Source organism: Cibotium barometz, chromosome 38 (genome assembly GCF_041138505.1).
Source record: "Cibotium barometz isolate CiBa-2024 chromosome 38, ASM4113850v1, whole genome shotgun sequence".
Classification (NCBI taxonomy): Eukaryota; Viridiplantae; Streptophyta; class Polypodiopsida; order Cyatheales; family Cibotiaceae; genus Cibotium; species Cibotium barometz.
In genome coordinates this window covers 35,880,273-35,891,214 of record NC_141083.1, presented here as the reverse complement: position 1 = coordinate 35,891,214, position 10,942 = coordinate 35,880,273, and the positions used below count along the sequence as shown (strand labels likewise).

Below are 10,942 nucleotides of genomic sequence, written 5' to 3'. Positions count from 1 at the left end.
GGTTATAGGAATGACCTTTCTTTGGGGGGAGAGAGAGAAATGCTTAAAAACCATTAAAATTAAGCATAAACAGAAATTTTTGTGTTTCTTTATTACAATTTATAAAAGAACTTCAATAGTAATCAAAAGTCTTTCAAATTAAAGCTTCTCAAGCTTGAGAGGGGTTGAGAAGAGAAGCATTTGGAGTTTTAATAAGAAAAAGACAATAATCCACACTTTACCTTCTAATTTACTTGATTCTTTGATCACAGTAGAGGCCCCCAACCAATCAATTGGTTTGGTATGTTGTAGGAGTCACCAAGAAAGATTGAAGAGAGAGAGAGAAGCTCCAATCTCTTCAACTTTGTAGAGGTTTTTAGATGATAATAGAAAATATCATTATTTCAGCATAATACTGACATAGTATAGTTCTCATATTTTTTTACAAAGGGCTGAAGATCTATTTATAGGTGAGGAAGGCCTCTAACCAAGTCCAACTAATTTTTAGAATTTTTCAGGTTCAGTTTAGTTGAATTTGGACAAGATTTGAACCTAGTTTGGTTCCCTTTTGATTTGGTTTGATCCAAGAGAGAGGAGAGATAAAAATATCACAATATGTTTGAGTTTAAAACTCCACCACACATGTGAAATAGGCACCTCCTTGAAGGGCCCCCTTTTCCTTACACATGTGTCAGAAATGAATCATTATACCCAAAATATCTCATTTTTTTAGTAATACTCATAGTTTTTTACTAATAAACCTTGTACTCAGTCAACTCTTCATCTTATGTGGGCATTTACTCATTTTTGGGTATTTTTTTTTATAAATTGGATTTATCTCCTCCCCACACTTGGATTGATCCTATTGGCCTATAGGAACCTTAATTGGACCATAATTCAAAAATTTCTGAAAATCTAGACCCTTAGGCTAAGGTCCTTTATACCCATTTTAATTAATTCCGATTGCACATTGGAAAGTTCTTTTTGAATTTCTGTTTCAGGCGAAACCATTTTAGACACTAGGAGGATTTTTATTCAAAAATATCTCAATTTTGAACTACCTCCCTCTAGATATTTTCTCTCTCTAAGTCAAAACAGGATAAAATAGAATCTTTCTTTTATTTCAGAGAGGAGAATAATTACAATATCAGAAGGGGAGGTTCTTACACCTGTACACTTCAAAAGCTGGGAGGGGAGGGGGGTGGAGGAATCTTACAAGTGTGCTCAATACTAGGAAGGAATACTTTAACCAACTTGCAAAGTAGAGCTTTGCACTGGATCTATGGATCAATGATGTTCAATCCCCCTTCTTCGTGCTTGAAAAGGATAATAGTTTTCCAAGTAACTCTGTCCCGATATCTAATGTGCCATCAAGCCTTGACCATAAGAAGTTACAGATCACCTTTGCAATTTTCTAATACATCTATAGTCATAACACTAACAAGAAGTGACATACCAAGCTATGGCAACAAGCAGCACTTGGTTTTCTACTATGACTTTAGATACTAGATCGAGCTTCTTGGAGGGCATTCTTTCCGTATGGAGTGAGAGATCTAGAAGCGCTCACCTTGACCTCCACAAGTGTTGTGAGGCTCCCCATAAAGGCAAGATACACCTCTGATCCAATCTTGACAAAAACCCATGCGTGGGAGAGTATCCTCTAAAAAGTTCCAATCCACTCTCTCAGGATTTGAGCAAGATTGCCAAGGGCTGATTACTTACCTTGTCCCACTCTAATGCCTTCCCAAATGCTTCTTCCTTGGAAGTGTTTGTCAAGGGCTGCTCTCAAGAGTCTGTCGCCTTCGCCGAATCGAAATCTGATTGGAAGAAGCCCCGTCTAAGAGTAAAATGCGAGGCAAGCTTTATGGGAAGTGCCCAATCCCTAGCTCGAGAGGGGGAAGGAAATCTTTCCACTGAGTGTGGCCTTGACTTCATCAAAATCTACCGCTAAGGTTCTAAGCTCGTCTTCAAAAGCCATAATGCCTTTTCCATATGTTAATGCAGGCAAAGAAGCGGGAGAGGGTGCAAATTAGGGTTTCATCATGCTGCTTACTGTGGATCGCACTCCTGGCCGCACCTGTTGTGCGGGCAAAAAACAGAAGGGCCTGCACAAACTCAAAAAAAGAAGCAAAAACAGGTAGATTTATAGGCTTGTGAAGCTGCTGCGTTTGTGGTGAGAACTCCTTGCGCTGATGAGAGAAGGAGTGTCTAGGTATGCTTTTTCACTGGACACATGGACATGTTTTTCACTTAAGGAGGTATTTCAAGGAGAATGTTCCCTTGCTTCTTTGCCATGGTGTGTTCTTCCTTCAAGTAGGATGCTTATGCGATTCGATTGTGTCATTCTATCTGCTCCTGGCTCCCCTTTTTTTTTTTTTTTGGGAGACATTTACCCCCCCCCCCCCCCCCCCCCTCTCTTCCCCTTGTGATGATGCCTCTTCCCAGCCATAGGGAATGCGACTCGAACCCAGCGACCTTTGGCGAAGGACTCTGAGGTCGCATCTAGTTCGCCTACATGGCGGTGGTCGTTGGCTCTCATCTTTCTTAGCCACATGGTCAACCAAATTCAAGTACACATGGTCAACCAAATTCAACTAATGCAGGTGTTTTTTGTGCATGTACTCTATCTACTATACATATGCAATGCTCTATCCAAATGTGTGAGAGATTGAGTGGGATCTTGGGTTGAATTTGCCCCTGTGCATGCAGATACTTCCCATGCATGTGTTGACACAAAGTAGGCGAATGGTTGAGTGGCACGGTAGGCGTAGGGCATGCAGATACTTCCCATGCATGTGTGACAGAGGGTAGGCGTATGGTTGTGAGTGGCATACGTGAGACAAGGTAGGCCTATGGTTATGAGTGGTATTTTCCCATGTGCATGCAAATTCTTTATGTGTATATCTGTGTGCTCTATATACCCATGTGTTTACAGTTTTTCCCATCTTATTTCTCTCCAAATTTTGATGACAGTCATCAATAATTCACTTGATATAAGCATGCGTTGGAGGGTAGCTCCATAGAAAGAAGTAGATGTGTAGAAAATAGAGAGAGAGAGAGAGAGAGAGAGAGAGAGGGAGGGAGGGAGGGAGAAGAGGACACAATATTGGGTCCCGAATACCCTCTGCAGGGCCCCCACCACGAATGGTGTATTTGCATTAATAGAATGATATAAATTAGAAAATAAAGACAGAATCTTGACCTGCACTTTTCACCTTGGTTGAAGCTTTCCCCTTGGCTTTCGTGGCCCTTGGAATGCAGCAATCCCTTGTGAGTTACGAGATAGATTGATCGTTTTCTTGGCTGGGTTTTTATACTCACAAGCTTCTAGTTAGCCAGCAGGCCATAGGGCTGGCCGATAGCCCCTTGGTAAGCACAGCTTGGGGCCCGGGCCCTCCTGGCCCCTTGGGGGCGGTTCCACACCTCCCCCATGCCCACAACAAGAGCTCTATGCTATTCCCTGGGTAGCCCTATGGGCTGGCCCCTTTCCCTACATGCAATCATACATGCTTCTACAGATGTCCGGCACCCGGTCGTAGACCATATACTCAGATCACCTGACATCATTCCAGAGGGAGACTCACAGTGCGGACTGGCACTGCTTCATGTGCAAGACAATGCACAGCTGACCTCAGACGCATAGAGTAGAACCCTGGTTGACTCAACCTAGACTGGGCTCGCATGGGACCACTTTCCACTCCAAGTCCTGCACCTTCTTGTTCAGCTATGTATCCAAGTGCGGGATGCACGTGACAGAAAAGGGGGCAAAATGCCATTCGTTCTCATGAACGGAAGCCTTTCCCGTCCATCCATCTCCTTGCCACCCGAGAAGAGAAAAAGGGCTCGTTGGGAGATCTCCCTTGCCATCATGGATGGGGAGTACCCTCCCATCTATATCCCCACCCACTGAGAAGGATAAAAAACTCGTTGAGTCTGTCAACATCGTGAGTATGTACTGAAAAATTGATGGCCATCATAGAATTTTCCTTGGCTTTCTTTCTGCCCAACAATATTTTGCTTTCATTTTTCTTTGTCAAGGTGAAAGTGCTTCTAATTGATGATTTCTTCTTACTTTTCAGGATATAATTGACGATGTGGGGCGGAGAACTGCTTGGCTGGTTGTAGATTTATTTGATGTTATTGGCAATTAGCTTCTCTTTTGGCAATTCAGTGCTATGTGAGCTTGGTGCAGTTAACTTTCTTCTGCTTTGCATGGCTTCTTGCATATGCCAAATGGAGGCAACTTTTCCCTTTTTGTGAAACAGCCTATGTTGATGCTTGGAAAATTTCTTTGATTTAGATGGTCATTGTAAACATGACAAAGTGGTGAGGAGTATCGCATTTTGGGGGGTACAATCACTTTTGCCATGGAGTAATGCACAGAATATGGGAATACCACTTTGCCAGATTGGGAGAATTGCAGCTCCCCCCTCCTTGGCGCAGCTGCATGCTGTGTGCTGCCCGTCCCTGACCCCATTGCCATTGTGCCACCTCCCCTTCGCCTTTGGCCCCTGTATTTCCATGCCGCCCTCTCCCATCGCCCCTGCCCTCTGGCGGCCAGTGCCCACCTCCCCTTCGCTTCCCCTCCTCCCTTTGCCCCTTTGCCCCTGTTCCTGCAATGCCGCCTTTGCCTCTGCCATTTGACCGCCAGCCCCTGCCTTCTCCCCTCCTGTCGCCTAGGTGCTGTCCCAGTCCTGGGCACCAGCCGCCCTCGCCTGTTCCCTCCTTCGCCCTCTCTCTCTCCTTCGCCACCCCTCATCTCCTTCGCGCCCCTAGCCGCCTCTAGCACTCCTCCTCCTTGCCCCTACCTCCGCCCTAGCCTTCTCTTTCGTGCATTGTCCCCGTCTTCTCCGCACAGGTATTGCGCCCGATGTGTGTTCCTTTGGGCACGAGTTGGCTTCTTGGTCCTTACCTCCACCCTAGCCTTCTCTTTCGTGCGTTGTCCCCATCTTCTCTGCACAGGTATTGTGCCCGGGTTGTTTTCCTTTTGGCACGAATCGGCTTCTTAGTCCTTTTACCACTTCAGGGGAGGACTCCATGGCAGCGCCCCTTGACATTTTTCGGAAGCGGACCTCCAGCTCTTGGCTTCTATAGTCGCGTCCCTTGAGGCCCCTTCCTTGGTTTGCAAGATTGTTGGTAGCTGCCCTGCACGCGGACAGATGCAGGATTTGCTGGAGGCAGCCCTCATTGGCAAGCTGGGCAAAATCACTGATATCCATTTTCTTGGGTTTGGCTACTCTTAGGTGGAGTTCCACTCACCCACAGCGGCAGATCGAGTGATGCAGCAAAAACCCATTGTGATATGCATTGCTTAGGCGGTTTTTGCTAGATGGCACCACCCCCTTACAGGTTCCTGCCCAAAGCACATCAGGTTTAGCAGAGGATCCTCCCGCTGTACATGTCTGCAGTCCATGCCGCGTACAATCACAAGGGGAGCAGTAGCCTGGGTGACTCAGGCCGGCCGCGCTCTTTTCTATGAGGAGACAGCAGGTGGGCAGGTCCTCCGACTCTCTCACTGTAGTATTGATACAGTTCCCACCCCGATAGTTTTGCAGAGCTTTGGTTTCCAGCCACCAGCCCGAGATGGGAGATCATCATCAGCATAGCTACGTGGCATCTTTGGTGGGCCCGTTTTGCAGTGAGGCCTTCGAGAGCACTCTCACCCCTCCAGCTGAGTCCATTCTCTCCATTTGGACCGACATCATTCATTCCTATGTACATGGCGCACGGGTCCCTTTCTCCCTGATCGGCTGGCGAGATTACTTGGCATTATAGGCCTCCTCCGCCCCTTTTTCTTATGATGTAGTTTCCCTCCGAGAGCAGCCAGCCATGGAGGGAAACACCCCTCCCCCATTTAGCCATGCGGCTGAAGGATTTTTTTCTCAGGGAAAAAGAAGTGGTGAGGACTATTGATGAAGTGTGGTGTGCAAGTTTCATTGTTGTGAGATGCTGGAATGTCGTTTATAGAGGTAAAGAAAAGAGAAGTGGACAAGACTTTATTACTCTGCAAAAAAGAAACAAAATGATGTTTTTGGAGATTGAATGTGCATTGCACACATGGTTGGAGCAAGTATGCATGGCAAGTCTAAGGCTTACGACAAGGGAGGTAACCGTCACTAAATAGTTGCCTCTCAAGCATTCTAGGCTGTTCCTTTGTGGCATTAAGCCATGGATTGCGAGACTTTAAGTAAATGTTAACTGAAAAGTAGGGAAGAGAAGGCTATCGTTGCAAAGATAGATGCAAAACATGTGGTATTTATACTCTCCAACATTGTAGCAAACCATGAAACTTGGAGATATGTAAGCATTATCCTTTGATGTTCTGTTTGTTGGGCATCTGGTATACTCAATCCATGGTAGTCCCTTTGATTTGATCTTATGAGAGTTCAGTGTGGTGGGTGAATATATAAGTGTGTATGGGAAATCATGTGGTGAGATTGTGATTTTAGATTGACAATTTAATGTTATACATCTTTGAAAAACAAAGAAATACACCGTCTTCAATTTCTAGTTTCAAGAAAAATGAAGAGCTTTTCTGAAAACAGGCCTCCTGCACACCAATTTTGGGGGAAAATTAAATTTAAGAAAACCCTTGCTTCCACCATTCCTTCTGTCAAAACAAAACTCTATTTGGGAACTGCAGAAAGTGTGATTAATGTATACAAATTACATACCACACATATTAATTAGAGTGTTCTCGATTTGCATTAAATTTGAAAATAAGCATGCATATACATACATAACGTGTAATGATGAAGAGTTACTCAACAAAGACTGTGAGCTCAATTTCTTTCTTGGCATTTTCAGGGCCTTTCCATGAGGTCCAATTTAAAATACGAACATATAGCTTCTCCCCTGCTTCACAGCACTGCTTGGCTGCTGTTGCCACCATCTCTTCCACAAGCTTGTTGAATGCAGTCGCGTCCTCGTCTGCATCATCGGCATCAATACGGTGCGTTGTAAAATCCAATGCTTCAACTTCACTGCGCACGCTCAAATCCATAACCAAGATCTAATCACCGGGCTACTTGCTAGAGATTTACATATGGGTGTCTGCAGATACGCCCTGCCCTCTCTACGTAGGTTAACTACAGTTGCAGAGACAGAGAAGCTATACCCTGTCTTTTCTATCAATCTTTTATTAAAGTTGCCTCTGTAATTGAGGCTCTCTTTCTCGCTCCAAAGAGATTCCTTAATTATTGTTACGTATCGATTCCTGATACCTTAGTCTATTGTTCCGCTCTCGTGCTTTGGGACCCCCCCCCCCTCTCTCTCTCTCTCTCTCTCTCTCTCTCTCTCTGTGCTTTGGGTCCCACACAACACTCTCTCTCTTCCGCCTTACGTTAACTCTCAGCTCATTCGCATTGCATGAGTGTCTTATTCTATTAGGGGAATTTCACACACACTACACGCCCACTTCTTGACATAGGGGTTAGTATAAATGCTCCAAAACATGATGTCCCAACATCGTTTGGTCCTTGTTATGCATAATAGGCTTCGAAGCATAAGTTAGCACTAGTACTCAACCCACGTGTTGCTACGGTATGTAAAAGATATTAAGAAGGAAAACGGAGGAATGGAAGTTAGAATACAAAGGGTCAAATGAGGAATGGAAGCTGCAATACAAAGGGTCAAATTGATGGGATTTTTTTCTCTTATTTTTTAGAAATCCAAGATTTCTCTTTTTCTCTCCTCTCCTTGTGCCTTGGTTGTCCATGGTAGTACTCAACCCGCACGTTGTTGTGGTATGTAAAAGACATTAAGAAGCAAAACGTAGGAATGGAAGTCGGAATACAAAGGGTAAATAGAAAGGGTTTTTTCCTCTTATTTTTTAGAAATCCAAGATTTCTTTTTCCTCTCCTCTCCTTGTGCCTTGGTTGTCCACGGTTAATATGTAATAGATAGATATAGGACAATATTGTACATTATCCATTATAAGAAATTTGGGGAATGAAGAAGAAGAGGAGGAAGAGGAGGAAGAGGAGCATTGCTCTATTTGCATGATGATTCTTTAAATGATATTGCCAATTAAGAAACCCCTATTTATATGATTTGTTGGATTGCCTATCCATGTTCCACCATTTTGAATGCCAATTAATGTTTTGAGCTAGGATTTACATAAAGGGACGTAAATCCATAATTTGTCATGTCAAGTAATGTTTATATTTATAACACACCAAAACTAATAATTTTTTCTATCAAGTTTCCTTTCTCCCAAGATCACTTGATCTCACATGCGCTATTTTAAAGACATGGAGTCTTAATAATCTCTTTAATAGTGACTTAATTTCACAAGCGAGATTACATCTTATTTTGAACAAATACATTTATACATGGATTAATTTAAAACAAATTCATTTTCTTTACATAACAATCATATTTTGTTATAAGAGTATATATACATTTGACATGTAGATTTATTTTTTATGCATGTGTGTTTGGAATTTACTCACATTTAACATGAGGATTTCTTTTCCTAGTATGTATTTTGAACGTACAAGACATTTCTTAAGTAATTCAGACATAGTTTTTTCTAAGGTTACCTTACTTGTAGACTCAAGCACCCAATCCACCAACACAACCTAGCTTGGTGTGTGTGTTTAGAACTGTGCTTAAGTTCTATATCATTCAAGATCATGAATTTGATCATTAGTATGTGTTCCTCCTTTTTCAGTTCTAAATGATAATGCTATCTCAATGGGTTAAAGTGCCATCAAACTCCATGCCAAAACTCATCATCATCATCATGGGTTTTGTACGCTTACTTTATTTTGTGATATGTATTGATTATTTAAAAGAGAATACCTCGTGCACACAAGGTCGGATTAACGATTAATCATTTAAAAGAGAATACCTCATGCACACAAGGTGGAATCATGTGATGATGTGTTAATTCCTTTAGTAATTCCACAAGAATCTACTCCCCTCCTTGTAAGACACTAGAATTTTTTGTATTTAGGTAGATATTTCCACATTATTATGATATTGCATATGTGATGAGTTGACATGAATAAACTAATGAATTGACTTTACTAATTATGTAAGAGGAAAATAAAAGAAACCATGTTTGAATGGACATTATATTGAATTATATGTTGATAGGAGTTTCCTATTCTCTATTTTTATTGCATTTTTTTAACTCCTTCCTTTAATTCCATCATAGCACTAGGAATTAAACTATCTTCATTGTTTCCTAAAATATCTACAATGGAACATCCCTTTTATTGATGTAGGAAGAGTCTCACTTAGTTGCTATCATTTTGAAAAACAAGGATGAATCTTCTATATTATGAGCATTTGTATCAACAAGAAACACAACTGCTTATACAATTATAAATCCTTAAGAAAATTTAAAATAATTCATGACGAGTCACAAAACAATTGTTTTCAATGCAAAGTAGACATCTAATAAAATCGAAGTTCTAAGAAATCAAAAACCAAACATAATCTTTATCTACAAATATCTTAATAGCCACACTCAAAAGGTGAGTGGCTTTCTTAGGATTTTTCTTATTCTACGCATGAGGGAACAAACATTTATATGTCTTCCATTTTAGTGCATCTGCTTATGCCCACACCCACCCCCCTTTCTTCCTTGGGGACCTTGATAGAAAAAAATTATGATGAGTCTTACATGCAAACTCGAGGGATTCCCAATTAGGTCTATGCAAATTCTATATAAGTTTGTATTATTTTAAAGTGAATTTGATGTATATAACAAGGGTGCGAAAAATCCATCCTAGAGTATGTGTTACTCAATCGAGATGGTACATTATCTATGAGAACATGTCAAATGTATCTATTTATTATGCCCCTTTTTATGTAGGCAATATTGAAGTTTTCTTGAAAGAGGCCCCAAGGCCCACCCATATTGGAGATTGCTCAGCATCCCCTTGTCCTCAAACACACCAAAACCACAACACACACATGCACACTCTGTGTGTGTGTGTGTGTGTGTGTGTGAGAGAGAGAGAGAGAGAGAGAGAGAAAGAGAGAGAGAGAGAGAGAGAGCTGGGAGAGGAAGCTGGGGATGGAAATTTTTGAGTATATTAGGTGTTTTCTCCCTTGCGTTAATGTAACAAATCAATAAATTTTATGTTGGACCCATGAAACAAACATGCAAACATAATGTGAGTGTGCATGTACACGTGTGTGTGTGTGTGTGAGAGAGAGAGAGAGAGAGAGAGAGAGAGAGAGAGAGAGAGAGAGGTCTTTTATAACGTTTATTGGAGGCTATAATGACATGTAAGATTTCATACAATGAGGGAATGGATAGCTCATGGGTGGATAAAAATCTCTATAAAAAAGACTACATACAATCATAAAAAGATCAATAGTGAAAAAGAGACAAGAAATGAAACAAATAGATCCTATTGTTTGTCTAGTAAGACTACATCACTATGGCATATCACAGTTATAACATCTTAAATTTGGAAGTTGGTTATTGATAAGGTTGTGTCAAAAGCAGTCATAACATTTGGAGGCTAGGTTGATCTTGTCATCATGAGGGAGTATTGGACAAGGGCTTTTCCATCACAAAAACCTATAAATTTTTTGCCTTCTTTACACATCACCTAAACTCTTGCTATAGTTAGATGTCGTTTTGCCTCAGTTTGTGTAGGGATGATCCCTTCTACTGTCAACACTCTTATGCCTTAAAATGTCTTTGGCTCTCTAAGAATTTTAGCCCTATCGGATCTAGTATCCTATGTGATGATTGCATGGTTGCTACTTTCTTTAGAACTGGCATCTTTCATTCCCATTAAATTGTTGGACTTGCCATGCATATGAGATCCCAAGTTGTGAATTTATTATCATGATACCATCCCTTCAATAATCCTCCAACTCAAAATTTTAAGAGCCCCTTCCTCACTTTGTTTATTTTCCTTGTCGATATCTCGACCTCTAGATGTAGCCTTCCTTTACCTCTTCCTTCACCTTCATGATGATTACATCGATATGT

At 41.6% G+C, this 10,942-nt stretch overlaps 1 long non-coding RNA gene across 1 annotated transcript; it reads left to right on the top strand.

Moving 5' to 3' along the window:
- The first annotated feature begins 1,482 nt into the window (after positions 1–1,482).
- Positions 1,483–6,355, top strand: LOC147616650 (uncharacterized). The gene is made up of 2 exons (XR_015262527.1): positions 1,483–2,191; positions 4,059–6,355. It is a non-coding gene; the product is annotated as an uncharacterized LOC147616650 (long non-coding RNA).
- The last annotated feature ends 4,587 nt before the right edge of the window (positions 6,356–10,942 follow it).